We start from the raw sequence: 19,622 nt of genomic DNA on the forward strand, positions 1-19,622 counted from the left end.
AAATAGAATAGAAACGAGAACGAGAAGATCAAACCTTAGACGCAGCGATGTAACGAGGTTCGGAGATGAAACTCCTACTCCTCGGCGTGTCCGTAAGGTGGACGAAGCCTATCAATCCGTCGGTGGATGAGTCCCCGGAAACCCGGCTAATAATCACTCCTTCTGGGTGGAGAAACCTCGCCACAATGTCTTGCAACAGCAAGATGAACAGGAGTACAAGAATACAGCAAGAAACTAAGTACAATACACAAATGTAATAACCCTAGCTTTCCTTCTTGTCGACTGGTTGAAGCAGCAACTTCACGAGACGCCTACAACAGCAGGAACCCAGTCGAAGAAGCTCACACGAAGCTTCGGAACTCAGCAAAGCTCAAGAGCACACCAGCAGCTCAGTAGAAAGAAGAGGAAGAAGAAGATAGAACAGTAGCTCCTCAATCCCTTTTATAACCTGCGAAGAAGACATGGAAGAAACTAGCCGTTGCTACGCAACGGCTAGGATGTGGACCGATCAGGCTTCATCCTGATCGGTCCACAAGGGTCCTGATCGGTCACAAGACCGATCAGGCCCTTCCCTGATCGGTCATGGAGACCGATCAGGTCCTTCCCTGATCGGTCCCATGACCGATCAGGTCCTTTCCATCCCGAAAGTGATCTCCTTCTGATCGTCTACTGATCGGTCTGCTGACCGATCAGATAACACTCAGTAGGCTACTGTTTGGTTACTGATCGGTCACCAGACCGATCCAGATACCCCGTGTATCACTGGATCGATCCACTGATCGATCCAAAGCTTGGTTTTTGCCCAAACCAAGTCCCAAACCTTTCAAACCAACATCCGGTCAACCTTGACCTTTTGGTAGCATCCGGTCACTCCCTTGACCTGCTAAGACTCCCCACCAAGTGTCCGGTCAATCCCTTTGACCCACTTGGACTTTTCTCTTCGTGTCAAGTATCCGGTCACTCCCTTGACCTACTTGACCTTCTCAACACCAGATGTCCGATCACCCTTGATCCATCTGGATTTTTCCTTGCCCGGCTTCACTCACCAGGACTTTCACCTAGCTTCACTCACTAGGATTTTCACCTGGCTTCACTCACCAGGATTTCCAATCTGCCCGGCTTCACTCACCAGGACTTTCACCTAGTTTCACTCACTAGGATTTTCACCTGGCTTCACTCACCAGGATTTCCAATCTGCCCGGCTTCACTCACCAGGACTTTTCCGTCTGCCTGGCTTCACTCACCAGGACTTTCGCCTGGCTTCACTCACCAGGACTTTCCCACTGCCTGGCTTCACTCACCAGGACTTTCCCACTGCCTGGCTTCACTCACAGGACTTATCCGTCTGACTGGCTTCACTCACCAGGACTTTCCACATCCGGTCCAGAGAACGAGCTCCCGAGCCCTCTCTGACCTAGTCCGGAGAACGAGCTACCGAGCCCTCTCCGACTTCCACTTCTGGTCCAGAGAACGAGCTACAGAGCCCTCTCTGACCTAGTCCGGAGAACGAGCTACCGAGCCATCTCCGACTTCCACTTGCCAAGTTCCCATACTTGGTCTTTTCCCGTGTCAGGTCAACTCACCTCGGGTCAACCAGGTCAACCTAGACCTAAGGTTGCACCAACAATCTCCCATCAAAATACAACTCTTTCGTTCTTGTCAAACATCAAAATACAACTCGAGTCAGGTCAACTCGAGTCGGGTCAACCAGGTCAACCTTGACCTAAGGTTGCACCAACACCCGTGACCACGCGCGGCCCGCGGCCAGGCGAGGCCACGCGCGGCCAGCCGCGGCCTCGCGAGAAGAAGTGGGCAGATGTGGGAGAAGGGAGAGGGAAGAGGGGAGAAGGGAGAGGGTTACCTGTGCCGTAGCCGATCGGGAAGGAATCAGTCGCCGCAAGAGTTGAAGTGAAGGGATGAGTGAAGGGGCAGATGGGTGGGAGGAGATTTAGGGTTAACTTATAAACAAAAATATTTTCGTTGCCATTGTTGTCCCAATTTTTTGGGATGAATCAAAGATTCGTCCCAGATTTTGGGACGAATCTAGGAATTCGTCCCTAAATCTGGGACAAATTCCAGAATTCGTCCCAAAATATAAAAAATTTAAAAAAAAATAGAAAAATGATTCGGAGACACTAAATATGGGCTTAAAGATGTCGAATTTTCGTGAAACAAGTTTCTATGGCTTTCTAATTTTCTCGTGATCTTAAAAATATTTTCTTCTTTAATTTTAATATAATATAATGACTTTGGTGATTTTTTTACCTTGGATTAGGTCATATTCGAGTTAAAAAAATCACCACACTCAAAATATTAAGTTGAAATTTAGGATTAGGATATTTCTATGATCGGTACAAAATTAGGAACCCATAGAAACATGTTTCATTGAATTCCGACATCTCTAGATCCATATTTAGTGCTTTCAAATTTATTTTCTTTTTTTTTTTTTTAATTTTTTAAAGTTTGGGACGAATCCAGAGATTCGTCCCAAAAATTTAATTATTTAAAAAAAACAAAACAAAATTGGACGCCTTAAATACGGACCTAGAGACATCGGAATTTGATGAAACAAGTTTCTATGTGCTTGTATCATTGTCCTGATCGTAAATCTATCAATAAAATTTTTTTTACCAAATATATATATTTTTGGAATTTTTTAATCCCAATTTGACCTAATTTGGTGTTAAAAATTTAAATCACTTAAGATATTAATTAAAAATTATCGATGATGGTGTATTTACGATCAGCTCAATGATACGGACGCATAGAAACTTATTTCATCAAATTCCGATGTCTCTAAGTCCATATTTAAGCCTTAGGTGTTGATTTTATTTATTTAAAAATATTTTTTAAGCCTTAGGTCTTGATTTGATTAATCTAGGAATTTGTCCCAAAGTTTGGGACGAATCCAGGAATTCGTCCCAAAGTTTGGGACAAATCTTTGGATTCGTCCCAAATTTTGGGACGAATCCAGAGATTCGTCCCAAAAATTTAATTATTAAAAAAAAACAAAACAAAATTGGACGCCTTAAATACGGACCTACAGACATCGGAATTTGATGAAACAAGTTTCTATGTGCTCGTGTCATTGTCCTGATCATAAATCTATCAATAAAAATATTTTTTACCAAATATATATATATATATGGAATTTTTTAATCCTAATTTGACCTAATTTGGTGTTAAAAATTTAAATCACTGAAAATATTAATTAAAAATTATGGATGATGATGTATTTACGATCAGCTCAATGATATGGACGCATAGAAACTTGTTTCATCAAATTCTGATGTCTCTAGGTCCATATTTAAGCCTTAGGTGTTTGATTTTATTTATTTAAAAATATTTTTAGTTTTGGGACGAATCCTGGATTCGTCCCAAAATTTGAAACGAATCCAGGAATTCGTCCCAAAGTTTGGGATGAATCTCTGGATTCATCCCAAATTTTGGGACGAATCTAGAGATTCGTCCCAAAATTTTAATTATTTAAAAAAAACAAAACAAAATTGGGCGCCTTAAATACGGACCTAGAGACATCGGAATTTGATGAAACAAGTTTCTATGTGCTCGTATCATTGTCCTGATCGTAAATCTATCAATAAAAATATTTTTTACCAAATATATATATTTTTGAAATTTTTTAATCTCAATTTGACCTAATTTGGTGTTAAAAATTTAAATCACTGAAAATATTAATTAAAAATTATGGATGATGACGTATTTACGATCAGCTCAACGATATGGACGCATAGAAACTTGTTTCATCAAATTCCGATGTCTCTAGGTCCATATTTAAGCCTTAGGTGTTTGATTTTATTTATTTAAAAATATTTTCAGTTTTGGGACGAATCTCTGGATTCGTCCCAAATTTTGGGACGAATCTAGAGATTCGTCCAAAAAATTTAATTATTAAAAAAAAAACAAAATAAAATTGGACGCCTTAATTATGGGCCTAGAGACATCAGAATTTGATAAAACCAGTTTCTATGCGCTCGTATCATTGTTTTGATCGTAAATCCATCAATAACAATATTTTTTTCCAAATATATATATTTTTGGAATTTTTTAATCCCAATTTGACATAATTTGGTGTTAAAAATTCAAATCACTGAAAATAATAATTAAAAATTATAGATGTTGACATATTTACGATCAGCTCAATGATACGGATGCATAGAAACTTGTTTCATCAAATTCCGATTTCTCTAGGTCCATATTTAAGCTTTCGGACACTAATTTACAACCGTTCACTACACAATACTTTTTTAGTTAGTATCAACCTATATATGTTTTAAAAAATATCTACCTAGAGATATCGAAATTTGATGAAACAAGTTTCTATGCGTTCGTATCATTGTCCTGATCGTAAATCTATCAATAAAAATATTTTTTTATCAAATATATATATTTTTGGAATATTTTAATCCCAATTTGACCTAATTTGGTGTTAAAAATTTAAATCACTGAAAATATTAATTAAAAATTATGGATGATGATGTATTTACGATCAGCTCAATAATACGGACGCATAGAAACTTGTTTCATCAAATTCCGATGTCTCTAGGTCCATATTTAAGCCTTAGGTGTTTGATATTATTTATTTAAAAATATTTTCAGTTTTGGGACGAATCCAAAGATTCGTACCAAAAATTTAATTATTTAAAAAAAACAAAATAAAATTGGACGCCTTAAATACGGACCTAGAGATATCGGAATTTGATGAAACAAGTTTCTATGTGCTCGTATCGTTGTCCTGATCGTAAATCTATCAATAAAAATATTTTTTACCAAATATATATTTTTGGAATTTTTTAATCCCAATTTGACCTAATTTGGTGTTAAAAATTTAAATCACTGAAAATATTAATTAAAAATTATGGATGATGACGTATTTACGATCAGCTCAACGATACAGATGCATAGAAACTTGTTTCATCAAATTCCGATGTCTCTAGGTCCATATTTAAGCCTTAGGTGTTTGATTTTATTTATTTAAAAATATTTTCAGTTTTGGGACGAATCCTGGATTCGTCCCAAAATTTTAATTATTTAAAAAAACAAAACAAAATTGCATGCCTTAAATACGGACTTAGAGACATCGGAATTTGATGAAATAAGTTTCTATGTGCTCGTATCATAGTCCTGATCATAAATCTATCAATAAAAATAGTTTTTACTAAATATATATATTTTTGGAATATTTTAATCCCAATTTGACCTAATTTGGTGTTAAAAATTCAAATCACTGAAAATAATAATTAAAAATTATGGATGATGACATATTTACGATCAGCTCAACGATACGGATGCATAGAAACTTGTTTCATCAAATTCCGATGTCTTTAGGTCCATATTTAAGCTTTCGGATACTAATTTACAATCGTTCACTACACAACACCTTTTTAGTTAGTATCAACCTATATATATTTTAAAAAATATCTACTTAGAGACATCGGAATTTGATGAAACAAGTTTCTATGTGCTCGTATCATTGTCTTGATTGTAAATCTATCAGTAAAAATATTTTTTACCAAATATATATATTTTTGGAATTTTTTAATCCCAATTTGACCTAATTTGGTGTTAAAAATTTAAATAACTGAAAATATTAATTAAAAATTATGGATGATGACATATTTATGATCAGCTCAACGATACAGATGCATAGAAACTTGTTTCATCAAATTCCGATGTCTCTAGGTCCATATTTAAGCCTTAGGTGTTTGATTTTATTTATTTAAAAATATTTTCAGTTTTGGGACGAATCCTGGATTCATCCCAAAATTTGGGACGAATCCAGGAATTTGTTCCAAAGTTTGGGACAAAGTTTGGGACGAATCCAGAGATTCGTCCCAAAAATTTAATTATTAAAAAAAAAACAAAACAAAATTGGATGCCTTAAATACGGACCTAGAGACATCAGAATTTGATGAAACAAATTTCTATGCACTCGTATCGTTGTCCTGATCATAAATCTATCGATAAATTTTTTTTTACCAAATATATATATTTTGAATTTTTTTTAATCCCAATTTGACCTAATTTGGTGTTAAAAATTTAAATCACTGAAAATATTAATTAAAAATTATGGATGATGACGTATTTATGATCAGCTCAACGATACGGATGCATAGAAACTTGTTTCATCAAATTCTGATGTCTTTAGGTCCATATTTAAGCCTTAGGTGTTTGATTTTATTTATTTAAAAATATTTTTAGTTTTGGGACGAATCCTGGATTTGTCCCAGAATTTGGGACAAATCCTGGATTCGTCCTAGAATTTGGGATGAATCCTCGATTCGTTCCCAAATCTGGGACGAATCCAGGATTCGTCCCAAAATTTGGGACAAATTCTTAATTCGTTCCAGATTTGGTGACGAATTTAGCAACGAATTTTTTTTATGTTGCAAATTTGAAACGAAATTTTTTTGTTGCAAGTTTTGTTGGTTATTTGGGTTGAAATTTATTTTCGACCCTAAATTTGTCCCAATTTTGGGACGAATTTTTTTCGTTCCAAACTTTTGTCCCCAAAGTTGTGTTTTTTTGTAGTGGTCTAATTTAACTCAGTTGATCATATCAAAATTAATCTATGGTACTTACAGATGTAGTATATTGAGATCATAAAAAAGCTCATTTAGAATTTTAACCATTGGAGATGCCCTAACAGATTTCAACTAAAATGATCATACTTTTTATAGGAATATTATTTTTTAGCATCATTTTTTTATTAGAAACTAGATATCCATGGCTTTCAATAATATATTACTTATAATTTATTCTCAATAAAAGCATATTAGCCTTAGAAGTTGTTACTAAAATCTAAGATATCTTCTTGGAACGTTTTTGTGTAGGACTGACCATCTTCAGGATTAATCAGATCATAAAAAATTAGATACTTAGATTACAACCATAAAAGAGTTGTAAGCATGCATGACATATGACAAAGAATGAATAGCAATCTCTAACTCAACCTTTCCCCCTCTTTCAAAATTTATTAATACAACATCTCACCCATGACTTGGTATCTAAGATATCTCTCTGCCCTCTAGCTTTCGTATTTGCAAGTTAGAGCAACTTTAGTCAAAGATGTTTCACTTTAGAGCGTTTTGATCAAAGTTATTCTAAAGTGGTTCAATTTTCAGGTATCTAATTGGGTAAAGTGATGTTTTGATAATTTTTAAAAGAGGGATATTCTTTTGACAATATAGATAATTAAGGATCTATTTTAAATTTCCCATGTCAGATATATGAGAAAAAAAAAAATCCAAAGTACTTGTGTGACCTAAAGAACCACCTTATAACTTAGTTGTATCATATGTGCTAAAGAAGAAATTGTTCAACTTCAAAAATATTCTATCGAAAAAAAAGCATGAATAAATAAATAAATATACTCCATTCCTAACAACCACTAACCATCTTTGATAGAGTTTGAGAACCCTCTTACTTCTTAAGAGTTGTTAGAGCATCAAATGATGGATAGTTCGCTTGACGATGGTGATGGAGAAGCACTTTTTCCCTACAAATAATAAGAAGAAGATTGCTACCAAAAGGGAGAGTTATCTTGGAGCAGAAGTAACAATAAAAAGAAGTTTAAGTGCTATGATTGTAGTAAACTTAGTCATCTAAAGAGAGATTTCAAAGTTATACTCCAGAAAGGACATTTTGCAAACAATGATAAAGGTAATTTCAAATGAAATTGGAGCATTTTTTTTATGATAGAGACTGATGTAGACACAAATGTTAAATTTGCATGCAGTTTCTATTGGCAAATATAACTTTACATGTACTCTTCATTGGAAAAAAACTTTGTTTTCACTCCCTAATCTAATATACTTATATAATTGCCCTTGATATTTTAAGTATAAAAAGTCTAAAAATGAGTATAAATCATCTTAAATTCAGTATATTAAACTAGAATCTAATATATTTTCTATCAAATTGAGTACGATTCTTTTTTCACCTCAATTGGATGGAAAATATACTAGATTTTCTTTAAATGATACTCATTTTGATGAAAAATATACTAGATTTTATTTAAATGATACTCAATTGGATGAAAAATATACTAGATTTTTTTCAAATGGTACTGAATTTAGGAATTATATTAAATAGGAAAAACGTCGTACTTAATTTAATAGAAAATATACTCGATTCTAATTTAAAATACTGAATTTAATAGGAATTATACTCATTTTTAGGTTTTAGGAAATAGGGAAAAAAATATGCTCAATTTAATAGAAAATATACTCGATTCTAATGTAAAGTGCTGAATTTAAGAGGAATTATACTCATTTTTGGACTTTTTGTACCTAAAAAATTTGAGGGACAATTAGGTCACAATATTTGCATGAGGGAGTTGAAGCAAATAAAACTTTGCATGTAAAGAGTGGAAACAAAGTTTTTTATAAGTGAGGATTACATGTAAAATTCAAGTTATGATTGGGGATTTTTCTCTACTTTACCGTAAAAATAATCTTCTAAAAATTTATTGATTTAATATAATAAAAGAAAAATATACATAAATAACTTGTCATCTTCAAACAAGAAATGCCATCTGTTTATTGATGGAAAAAAAAATGACTGTACTAAAGATCAATTAAATAATGGTTTAAAATAGTTTCAAAACTATAACAATGCAAAAGACAAAAAATAACCTTAATAAAAAAATTAAGATTCTTTGGAGCCTTTGAAAAGACTTTAAATGACGTTTTTTAAAACCGAAGATTATAAGTTATATCTGAACGAGTTTTAATTTGATATATTATGACTCTCGTGACTCAACTCGAGTCAAAAATTATGGACCAATCAGATAAGATGGACATATGATTCACAAAATTCTTGCATATATAAACTCAATAATAGAACTTATTAGATTCAAGCGTGCTTATGTGATATACATTAATATATTAAATATGCAACAAAATAAATATAAAAAACAAGAGTAATACTAATAATAGATTTAATGTGGCTTGCAGATTCCTCCTAGGCTAGTCTTCTTATACCACTTATTAGATGGTACCAGAGCATTTCCTTCTTTTTTGAAGATTTCGATTTTGTCGATAGTTAGTCCATTGAGCATTCTTTTCTGAGAGGGGGGGAGAATAGCTGAGACTTAAAATTTAAATCAATTTGAATACACATTCATAGGCAAATCTCAAAACAAATTGACAGTCATTTAGAATTAAATAGGTAGTGGAAATATAAAAGAAACAAGAGCATTTCAAACAAAATATTTATGCACCCAAAATTTAGAATTACTGAAAAGACAGATTTGAGAATCTACAAAAAGGTGCACATCTTTTCTATTATTTCTCATGGTGCGTTTGGTTTGTCCCATTTTTATTTTCATTTTCTGAAAAACGTACGTTTTTCGTTTTTTAGAAAATGTCTTTTCCGTGTTTTTCGTTTTCTTAGAAAACACTCTCTCATTTTCATAAAAATGAACGTGAAAAACGCAAACCAAACACGTTTTCCATTTTCTCATAAAATGAAAATAGAAAACAGCGTGAAAAACACAAATCAAACGTCCCCTGACTTTTTATTTTTTTTATTTTCCTTTCCTTTGATTAAACTTTTTTTCTCTTTCTTTTATATGCATACATGCAACAACTACTATAATACTTATTTTTAAAAATCAGTACCACAACTTAATAACACTAACACTGTGGTTATATTAGTTTTTAGAAATCAATATACCACAACTTAAATATCAGCACCACTATGGTGTTGATTTTTTAAAAATAATAAAGAATAACCTATTTAGACTCCGGAGCACTATAGAAATCCACAAGAATTAAAATATGTTCAATTAAAATTCTCTAAGTTTATCAATAAGTTTTGATCGAAAATTAATTGATGGACCTAGGGGATTTAGATTTTTAAAAAGTTGACAAGTAATGAAAGAGGATAGTGCAATGAAAGTATTTATAGTGTCCACGCCAAGTTCTGATATCTCTACGATAAGTTATGTGTATGTGTCAGTTGTCTTAAAGTTATAAACTTTAAAAACCTTCTGATCACTGCTGTTAATGATTTCAAGTAGATATCTCTCGACACATATAGACTCCAAGACACTTCAGAAACCTATAGCACTTGAAATGAGTTCGATCAGAGCTCTCCATGTCCATCAATGGATCTTAATTGAAACCTCTCTAGGTTCATCAATAGATTTTAATCGAAAGCCTTTGATGGACCTGAAAAGATTTTAAACGATATTTTTTAGGCTTGAAACTAGGCTATTATGAGTTTCACCCAATAACAAATGTAAATATCTAAACAATCTTCGATTAAAACCAAAGAACGCCTCATGTTGATACCCGAGTCAAAACGTATAGCCTTCGGAAGCAGCCAATTGACACATACATACATATAACTTATCGTAGGAAAGTTAAAACCAGACATGGACACCATATATACTTTCACTACACAACCCTCTGTCATTACATATCAATTTTTTAGAAATATAAACGTCCTAGGTCCATCAATGAGTTTTGGTTAAAACACATTGATGAATATAGAGAGCTTCGATCAAACTCATTCCAAGCGCTACAGATTTTTGAAGTTCTTTGAAGTCTATATGTGCCCAGAAATATTAGCTTGAAGCCATTAACAATAATGATAAGAAGGTTTTCAAAGTTTATCATGGTTCAATCAAATGCAACATATCACAAGCATATGCAGATATATCTCCAAAGATACATCGTGCATCATATGCATATGAACATATATGTGTCACTTCTATACTTCACTCCAACTACCATGACATCTGTGTGGCCGATCGGGTAGGAATGTGATGACTGCTCACATCTCTAGCTACCACTACATCAATGTGGCCAAGGCAAACAAGATGCAAAATAGTTATCTAGCTACATAACAACAAGGGGTCAGTGCCTACACGAATCCAGCTACCACTACTCAGAATGGTCGAGCGGGCACAACAAGACAAGCTGAACCCAACTCCAGCTATCACTCACCCTGAGTGATCGAATGGGCAACAAATATGATCGACAACTCTATCAACCACAAGGGAGACTTTGGTTGTCAGCATGCATGTAGTGTAATGATGAATATGATGTATATAATCATGATGCAAACATAGTCATCATCAATGCAACAACTCCATCAACATAGGTACAACCAGTACATGATCTATCTATCACCTAAGTCTATAGGTATGAATAAATCCAACAGGTATCTACTAAACAATAAATACAATAAGTAGCAACACCTATAGTACATACCAAACACGTATGTACACTACAATATAGGTATAATCAACATGATACCTCCAATAGTTATACTAGACATGTGTACTCACACAACGTAAGTATAATCAACATGATTCTTTCAATAGTCACACCAGACATGTGTGCTCACACAACTAGGTATAATCAATATGATTCCTACAATAGTACACACCAGACATGTGTACACATACAACATGCAAATATACAATCAACATGGCATCTCCTATAGTATATACCATACATGTATATACTGTAAGATACCGTAAAATTAAATAATAAATGTTATTGGACGAAAAATCGTATTGGATTTTTCTGAAATTTTTAGAAATTTTTCGAGATTTAAACGGGCTCCGTATGGTCCGTTTTGAGAGAATGGATTTCGGGTACAGAGGAGTCCTGTTTGGAACACCATTTAAGTGGGAGTTGATTAAGGAGAAAACTTTGAGTTTAATTAAATTAAACCTAAGTGTTTAATTAAGCCCTAATTCCCGATTTCCTCCTCCTTCACGCGGTTTTCCTTTCTCCCGAGCCCTCTCTCGCGATTTCTTCTCGCGCGATCGCCGGTTGCCATCGACTCATCGCCGGCAACGATCCCCTCCTCCAGCGTGCCTCGGTTGAGCTTTCCTCCTCTCCGTCTCTCTCTCGTGCCGCTGTGATCCGTTTCTCCCCGACGCTTCTTCCTTCCTCTCTCGTGCGGATGAATCCGACACCGACGGAGAGATTCTTCCCTGACGATCCTATTCTCGTCGAGTCGCCTGAGGGAGAGCATCGGATCTCGACGGTATCAACCATCTCTGGAGGAGCGACCACCTTCTCGGCCTCTCGACCATTCCTTGTGCGCGGTGGACAGCAATCGGGGGGGGGGGGGGGGATTCGATTTAGGGCACAACAAGGTTTGGGATCGCAACGCCCTCCTAGCCGATTGACCATCGTCAATCCTCCTCCTGGATCCGATCACTGGTGTATGCTCTGTATCTCCCCACCAGATGGATTGAATCGAGTGATCAACCTTGGTAAGCTTCATCCGAATTCATAAGAAATCAAGGTCTTGCCTTAATTGTTTCCAATTTTTGTTCTTCTTGCTGTCCTGGAATAGAGGAAGCATTGGATCAATATGTGGTGGACCTTCCTTGTTGCCGACCATTGCCAGTTCTACTTCTTCAAGCTGTGCAGGCCTCGGGTGAAGAGGTAAGAGTTCAATTGAGGTACATGTTGTCTTATTTGTTAGAGTTCTAGCAAATGCATTGTTGTGCAATTGTTTCCGGGATTGATCTTGGAAAGAATTAGTGTAAGAGTTCTTGGTGGCAGTGGGCAGAGGATAGTAGGAGATGTGAGCTCTTGATTTGGTGGCTGTGGGCCGAGGTTAGTAGGAGATGTGACCTCTTGATTGTGGTCATACCTCAAGGTAAGTGTTTTACAGTGAGGTATGTTGGTTCTTATCAGTAGTGTGTTACGTAATTAGGTTTTCTATGGGTTGTGTGGGGTTTTGTATTGCTTAGATTTATGAGTATTGTGATGTGGATTGGATGAATTATTGTGGATTAAGGATTAAGGTTTTAGTTGATATAGATTATTATGTGATCATTTTTAGGATCATTGGATTGATTGTTGATTGGATTATCGGATGAGGTAGGTTGATGATTTAGTTGTTTGGGTTGATGTGGATTTATGATGGAGATTTGAGCTTATGATAGGTTTTGTGGTTGATATCATTATGTGGTGGGTTGGTAATTAAGAGAATGGATTTATTATTGGATTAAATGATGTGTTGATGTATCATGTATAACCCAATCTAATTAGGTTGTATTATGGTTCAGGTTAGTTGGGGGATTAATCCATAATCATGTTTGATTAGGGTTATTCTAATTAGGTTGGGGGAAGTTGTTTAGTTAATTACTTCGTATGTAATTAGCTAAATATATTATGTGATCGCAGGACTTGGATTCGAGGCGAGCGTCTCGACGCGGGTGGGATTTATCTTATCACTATCGACAGATTTAAGGCGGGTATTTCTTCCTGTGCCTCTATGTAGTTTTTCTTGTACTTAGTGCATGGTTATTATTGGATGAATTAGGCTGCTTTATCTTATATCATGATCGGTTGTTATTTTTCCTGCATGATACTTATGCTTGACCCTTGTGATGATCTCTTTAATTCTGATACAGTCTCCACTCTTGATATCTACTCTGTTGTGATGACACGTGTAGAGTATGTCTTATAGGGATTGTTGGGCTGTTAGTATTACCATGCTGATTGGGTATATAATGTGGATTGTGTGTAGCTTGGTATGTGTTTTAGGAGTCATCATGTTGACCCTACTTTTGCATGTTGTATGTACACACGGGTTTGACTATGTACTTTTGGAGGAGTTGTGTTGATTGTATGTTTAGAGTATATACACATGTTGTTGTATTGTTAGTGGAGGATACATGTTGATTGTACTTATCTTTTGTGTACATGTGTCTGGTGGGATTATTGGAGTTTTGGTTGATTATACATGTGTAGTGGGTACATATGTTCGGTGGGATACGTGGAGGTATCATGTCGATTATACTCATGTTGGAGGTATTTATGAGGGTTGGGGTTGTTGCATGGATGATGATTATATATATATATCATGTTCATCATTCATTGCATCTGATGACCATTGTCTCCCTTGTGGTGAGAGAGTCATCAGTTGGTTTGGTTTAGCGCCGCACACTCGGCCACTCATGGGTAGTGGTAGCTAGAGTAGTTGCCGCTCGTCCTGTCGTGCCACCCGGTCACGAGGTTTAGTGAGATCCGGCGTTGTGAGCAGTCAGGGACCCTGATGCTATTTAGCTATATAGCTATTAGCGGACTGTCCGCCTCGACCACTATATAGTGGGCTGGAGGGTAGTACAGTCGTCACAGACCCAAGCCTCTCGGCCATACAGGGGTCGTGGTGTTCGGAGAGGTGGCGGGGGTGACCATGGAGCATGCATGCACTTTTGCATATGATGCACGGTGCATCTGGGGGTTATATTTGCATACATGCCTAGTAGATACTAGTTGCATGTGATTGTCGTTGTTGCACTTGATTGAGATATGATTGTTGCATTTGGTTGCCATGCTGCATACATGTCATTTATTTTACATGTATATGCAGTCGTATCTATATTGCACAGGTGTCACGGGTATATCTGTTGCAGATCCGGGGAGTTTATTTATCATTGTACCATGTGTCGATTCCAGATTGGGTATGTATCTGTCGTTATGTTAGTTGTGGTTTGTACAGTTTATGTCAGGTTATTATGTCAGGTATGTTTAGCTGCATTGATTATGATAGTATGATCATGTTCTTTATTCCCTACTGAGACTGTATACTTGTGATCTCCATGTTGTTTATGGACCATGCACTATCTTTTCTATTACCCGCTGAGTTACCTATACTCACCACCGCATGTATACCTTTATGTTTTCAGGTAGCCTGTAGATGGTTGGTGTCGCTCGGAGTATCCTGTCTGCCGGGTCCTACGTCACATCCGAAGATCGTGATTGTTTTCTTTTGTATATTCTTTTCTTATTTTTGGCATTGTATTTGTGTATAGCCGTGTGGCTATCTTATGGTTTTGGGTGTTGTATTTGTTGTATAAGCCTAGCCGGCTAGCAGTGTGTTGATTGTGTTGTATTGGGCTTTCCGTTTTTGTTTTTCCGCTGTGTTGGTTTTTAGTACAGCCGTGTGAGCTGTTTTATATATAACTGCGTGGTTGTGATTGTTTCATTCCAGCCGTGTGGGCTGTTATTATACCTGCGTGGTTGTGTATAAAAATATTCCAGCCGCATGTGGCTGATGTATTTTGCTTGTAGTGATGCTTCAGATTGTCACCGGTACAGGGGAGGTTCTGCCGGATTTTTGTCCGACAGGAACTCCTTTGGGGGCGTGACAATTTAGTGGTATCAGAGCATGTATACGATACTTGCTATGCGTTTTGGTTTTTTCGGGATTTATTTGATACCAATTTAGTGGTATCAGAGCAGGTACAATGCCTGTTTTGTTTCATGTTCTGGATTTTCGTGATTTATCTGATACCAATTTGGTATCAAAGCAGGTACGATGCCTGTTATTCGTGTTTTGGATTTCGTGATTGGTTTCTCTTGATGTGACTTTTCTGGTTTTGGGACCAGGCAGCAGCAGGACATCTCCCGAGCTATAGGAGGTATGTTTGCATATTGTTAGCATACATTTCTGTTGGTGTATGTATTGTTGCCCATGATAGTTAGTTATGACATGTGTTAGTACTCTTTGGTTAGTACATGCCTATTTGTTTGTAGCATCCATTGCATGTGTTGGGTCAATCACTGATCACGGTTGACCTAATGGAGATCAAGGATTACAGTCTCAAGGGATTCTTCATATCATACTACCAGTTGTGTTAGTTATTGCTACTATTAGTTGGTTTTGTCAGTGACGTATTGATATACTCTTGTTGGATCATATAGTAGTTGATCGATTTGTTTATGTTGATCCGATCGGTAGGAGATCAACTTACTCTATTTTTAGAGATTCCTATCCTTGGGGTTACTTGTGCTTGGTTAGATATTTGGGAGATACATTTGAGTACATGACTCGTACCGGTGTAGAAAGGATTGAGTTGGCCGTATACCATTATCGGCTTAGGCAGTCTATAGAGGATCGATGCATCCTATTCCATGGGGACTTTGACTATGGATTGTCTGTACCTGATTGGGTGACTTAGAAGGTACATTAGGATAGGATACTCCACTGATGTGGAAAAGTGTAAAGCTACATGTTTAACACTTATGAGATATAACCGTTATTATGGTGTATGAGTTGGAGAGTACTTTCGGACATATGATTTGTTCTGGTGGGAGAGAGTTGAAGTTAGCTGCTTAACCTTTACGTGACCCAGTACCACATGAAGGGAGAAGCAGGGAATGCTTTTTGGAGATTAGGTCATCACTTAGTGATTTCCTTGAGGTGTTTGGAGAGAGAGTAGTTCTCTACTTCTTTCGTCAGCCCGACGGATTTTAAGGGATGACTAGTAGACTCGTCTAACGTTGCTCCATGGGAGATCCTGACTCATAGAGCTGTCGGATGTAGTTAGATATCCTTGATGTACTTAGTGATATATACCTGCAATAGTGTGGATGAAGTGGTATTAGTTGAGTAATACCTAGAAATTTCGACCGTAACTAAGTATGATTTCAGATGATGATCTTCGAGGGGTAGAGCGTCGATTGACGGATATTTTGATCAGCTATTTAGTTGTAGCATTCCTTTATCTTTGTGTTCATTGCTCGATACTGGAGGTTGCTGAACCTTAGGGTGGAGCAATCACAGTATGATGGGGTACAAGACAATGGTTAGACGACTCAACTAACATTGTCTCTATCAGGTGGCTTAAGACCTTGACCACGTGATCATTTTACCAGATCTTGTAGTCTATGTCTCATATTAGAGGGTTTGACCTTTTATCGGTAGTTGTCGAGGGACATATATAGGATGATTATGAGGGTGGTGGAGATACTCTCTTGATGGGTAGACTTTTAGTCAGGAGATTGTGTGACCTTTTGACTTTGGATTGACATTCCTCTACTGTAGATATTTGATTATTAGAAAAGATTAGATGATGAGATTTGACAAACTTTTTAGATACATTTAATTTGTTGGCAGTAGGTGTTGAGGGTTGGATGTTTTCGTTTTTCTCTATCATTGTTTAGGAGACTATGTAGTATGATTGATTGATATTGAGGATGATTTTGATGGGCGAATACTGGGAGATCAGGTGTGGTGGTAGGTTGTCTTTTGATGATCTATTAGTGGATATATGACTTGATGATTTATTATTTGGATGTTGATAGTGACATGGAGTTTGGTATGTCAGTGATATTTACGGATTTGGTGATTTATGGTTGGTGATTAGATCACAGATTTGTTGGGGACCTTACGGTTGAGAGTGTTTGTTGTACGGATATTATGAGCCTATGGTTTTATCGTTTAGGCTTACAGTACCCTAGATGTTGTTAAGGACTTGATGTATTTGATATTCCTAGGGAGTTGGATTAGATTTCATTATCTTCATTAATGATGTTGTGATCTATTCCCGATCCGATGTGGATTACGTACACTATCTTCTTATAGTTTTAGAGATGTTTTGACGGGAACATCTATATGTGAAGTTAGTAGTACGTATTATGATTGTCTTTTACGAGGTTTTGAGACACATTGTGTTTAGTAGAGGATATCTGTGGATCTACAGGAGATAGAGGTTGTTATCAGTTGGGAGTAGTCGTAGTTTATACGGAGACTCGTTGTTCCCTTAGTTTTGCTGGATATTTCCAGAGTTTGATTGAGGGTTTCCCCAGCATTATACAGTTGACCGGACTGTCTAGGAAGGATATGGAATTTTCCTGGATAGACGCTTACGAGCTCAGTTTCAGGAGTTGAAACGAGAAGTTGTTAATTGCACTGTCTTAGTTGTACTTTCTAGTGTAGACGGATTTGTACTCTACACAGATGTATCGTTTCTGGGAGTCGGTACAGTTCTGATACGGCATGAGCAGAGTAGTTTTGTGCCAGTGGTTAGAATTCTCGTGTAATGAGAATTGGATTCTTTATTTCCGTGGGAGATTATGCGTGTTTCCGAGTTACTTCTTATCCGGGAGGAGTTACTGCAGGAAACACCTAGATCTGGATTTGCGATACATTCGGGTGACACCTGATGTATGGAGATTTGGAGCATTCTTATTGGCGGAACGGTATGAAGAATGACATCGTGGATTTTGTAGCTTGATGTCTAGTGTATCAGTGAGGCTGAACATCGGAGACCATCAGGATTATTTTCAGGATTAGTATGTTATGGGATTGTCTCCATTGATTTGGATACTAGAGTGGAGTTGGGAGCATATTATGATGGATTTTGTTGTGGGATTTTCCAGGACATGGAGAGGATATAAGAGTTTGGGTAATCATTGTTGGATGATGACTTAGCTTTCTAGCTATCGATTTGTAGGATAGATTCTTTTGGGATTGAGTAGTAGGATTATACTCTAGAGGGATTACTGGACTGGATGATGTATCTCTGAGTATTGTTGTGGATGGAGATCAGTGATTTCATGTCATGGTTTTGATTATGGTTACAACAGACTTTGGATTAGGAGTTGCACTTTAGTATAGATGTTCATCTCAGACTGATGGATAGTTTGAGCGCTCTATACAGGTGTTGGAGGATTTATTGATAGTGGATTTTGGATTTCAGAAGTAGTTGATTTATCCCGCAGTTGGCTAGATTGCAGAGTGGGAGTAGCGGGTGTAGGGTGAGTTCATAGTTCACAGAGTCGTCACTATTCATTTGGAGATGGATTGTCATGTTTGGAGATATGTTTATGAAACTAGGGTGGAGTAGTAGATGAGGATGTTGTTTGGTTATTATACTTGGATGAGTGGCATATGAGTATGTGGATTGGTAGTTACCTTGGAGGAGGGTCCCTGAGTTGACCAGTAAATTTGGGGACCAAATTTTTATTAGTGGGGGAGAATGTAAGATACCGTAAAATTAAATAATAAATGTTATTGGACGAAAAATCGTATTGGATTTTTCTGAAATTTTTAGAAATTTTTCGGGATTTAAACGGGCTCCGTATGGTCCGTTTTGAGAGAATGGATTTCGGGTACAGAGGAGTCCTGTTTGGAACACCATTTAAGTGGGAGTTGATTAAGGAGAAAACTTTGAGTTTAATTAAATTAAACCTAAGTGTTTAATTAAGCCCTAATTCCCGATTTCCTCCTCCTTCACGCGGTTTTCCTTTCTCCCGAGCCCTCTCTCGCGATTTCTTCTCGCGCGATCGCCGGTTGCCATCGACTCATCGCCGGCAACGATCCCCTCCTCCAGCGTGCCTCGGTTGAGCTTTCCTCCTCTCCGTCTCTCTCTCGTGCCGCTGTGGTCCGTTTCTCCCCGACGCTTCTTCCTTCCTCTCTCGTGCGGATGAATCCGACACCGACGGAGAGATTCTTCCCTGACGATCCTATTCTCGTCGAGTCGCCTGAGGGAGAGCATCGGATCTCGACGGTATCAACCATCTCTGGAGGAGCGACCACCTTCTCGGCCTCTCGACCATTCCTTGTGCGCGGTGGACAGCGATCGGGGGGGGGGGGATTCGATTTAGGGCACAACAAGGTTTGGGATCGCAACGCCCTCCTAGCCGATTGACCATCGTCAATCCTCCTCCTGGATCCGATCACTGGTGTATGCTCTGTATCTCCCCACCAGATGGATTGAATCGGGTGATCAACCTTGGTAAGCTTCATCCGAATTCATAAGAAATCAAGGTCTTGCCTTAATTGTTTCCAATTTTTGTTCTTCTTACTGTCCCGGAATAGAGGAAGCATTGGAT

The 19,622-nt window shown here is 37.0% G+C and overlaps 1 long non-coding RNA gene across 1 annotated transcript; it reads left to right on the plus strand.

The window, feature by feature from the left end:
- Window positions 1-12,246: 12,246 nt before the first annotated feature.
- LOC121973262 lies at window positions 12,247-14,747 on the plus strand. The gene is made up of 3 exons (XR_006109460.1): window positions 12,247-12,259; window positions 12,343-12,434; window positions 14,690-14,747. It is a non-coding gene; the product is annotated as an uncharacterized LOC121973262 (long non-coding RNA).
- Window positions 14,748-19,622: the final 4,875 nt, after the last annotated feature.

The sequence above is a fragment of the Zingiber officinale genome, chromosome 4A (genome assembly GCF_018446385.1).
Source record: "Zingiber officinale cultivar Zhangliang chromosome 4A, Zo_v1.1, whole genome shotgun sequence".
In the NCBI taxonomy this organism is placed as follows: domain Eukaryota; kingdom Viridiplantae; phylum Streptophyta; class Magnoliopsida; order Zingiberales; family Zingiberaceae; genus Zingiber; species Zingiber officinale.